Below are 1,940 nucleotides of genomic sequence, written 5' to 3'. Positions count from 1 at the left end.
CATCTTCTTCATAAGCTGCAGGGACCCCAGCAAATGAGGCAGCTTGGAGGACAGGACATGCCAGCCCTTGTTGTAGGCAAGGGTTATTTCCTCCATCAGAACTCGAGAGGTAGGCATCAACACCAGAGAGTATTGAGTTCTACTACTAGCAATGTAGTAAACACCTGAGTAGGTAATTTTAGCTTTTTATTTGAATCTAACTATTAAGAGCCTAATATTAACTTTGTACAATATTATTACTGTACTGGCCTCAGACAGTGGCTGGCCAAGGCTGTGGCAGAGGCCAGTCAGATGAGATGAGGCAGAGGACACGTTTCTTTCCTGAGTAGAAGCAGAGTTTCTCTCACACTTATTTTCAGTACAATACAATACAGTACCATATTTTTTTTAAGAGCAGGTGATCAAAGAGTCAGTTAGAATACAAAAACCTTATGATTGATTTTGCTTAAGTAAAATAGTGATTTCTATTACAGTGGCCTTTACTTAAAAGCTTTGGGCTTCTATAAGGAATTGATTTATCCTATTTGTCAAAAAAAAAAAAAAAAATCAAAATCAGAAAGAGCTCAGTCTCTTGTATGTCCTACATGAAAGGAACGCCCCGCTTGTAGAAGTTAGCTTGACTTTTCTGCAGCAGAGAGGCCAAGGACCACAGGAGTTAATTACATCAGTAGGGAAGGGTCGCTTTTCATTTCCAGTGAGCCCAACTCTGACTAAATAAATAAAGCTGTAATGGGAGAGCGATGACCACAATAAGTAGCTGAAACTCCACGTGATGACAGAGCAATGATTTCCCACCACCACCGTTTAAATATAACTAAGGTGTTCTGTAATTTTACTTCCAAAAGCCAGAGGGCTTATTGTAATCCTGATAAATTATAGCAGCAGAAGCAGGAGAGAAGTGGGACAGAAGAAGGGAAATGTTAATGCAAAATATAAAATTGCCTCACAGAAAAGAATGGTGAGATGGAGTGAGTGGTTTGTTATCGTTTATTTTTCTTCAACATATCATTCAATTTCAGCTGTCTCCCATCTCCCCCAGATCTCCACCATTTCTCAGAAACGTCTCTCGATGGCATCTCATTCTCTTCCTGTCTTTCACCGGCGTTTCATCATTTCTTAACTGTCCCTGAAAGGGCCTGGGCAGGAGGCGGAGGGGAGGGAGAAGCGGAGAAGGACGAGGCTTCGCCCCACGTGTCCGCCTCATTTAAGCAGTTCGCAAAAAGCGGGGGGGCGGGAGAAGGGGGATACGTTGCAAATAATGTTAAATGTGATTAATCTCCCGGATTCCTGGAAATCTGACATGCATGAGTTACTGCGAAACCTCTTTTTATTTCGCCATGAAATGCTTTTGCATAATGAGAAAAAAATGTCCTCTGTGCCCTAATCAACTCTGACAGGTCCTGGACTCCCAAATACTTTTCTTTATGGCATTATTTACTTCACGCCTAATAAAGGGAGAGGCGGGTCCGCGGCTGCCGCTGTGCGGGGCCAGGAGGGGAGGAGACGGCCGGGCGCCCGGCGGGGCTCCGCGCCCGGCGGAGGGGTCGCAAAGTTTTTGCGGCGGCTCCGCGGGGCAGGGCGATCCCGCACGGCACCGGCTGGCCGGGCCAGGCGGAGAGGCGGGTGGGGGGGGGTTTCTACTACCGCTCGTCTCCGCGGCCGGGCCCGAAGGCTCACCTGCCCCCGCAGGAGGGGGGGTGCCGGGGGCGTCGGCGGCCCCGCCAGGGCCCGCCTCTCCGCCCCGCTGCCATTAGCAGAGATTACCCTAAACACTTGCCGGTCGCCGCCCGTCTCCCTCCAGGCATTGGCGCGGCCGCCTGTCAATCAGGCCGGCGCCCCGCCGCGCCGGGGCTCTGCCGTGCCAGAGAGACGAGCCGCGGCGGCGGCAGACACAGCCCCGGAGCGGGGCCGCGGCGGGCCGGGGGAGGCGGCGGAGGAGG

This window comes from Calypte anna, chromosome 4A (genome assembly GCF_003957555.1).
Source record: "Calypte anna isolate BGI_N300 chromosome 4A, bCalAnn1_v1.p, whole genome shotgun sequence".
NCBI classification, from domain to species: domain Eukaryota; kingdom Metazoa; phylum Chordata; class Aves; order Apodiformes; family Trochilidae; genus Calypte; species Calypte anna.
Note: the sequence above shows the minus strand (reverse complement) of the source record.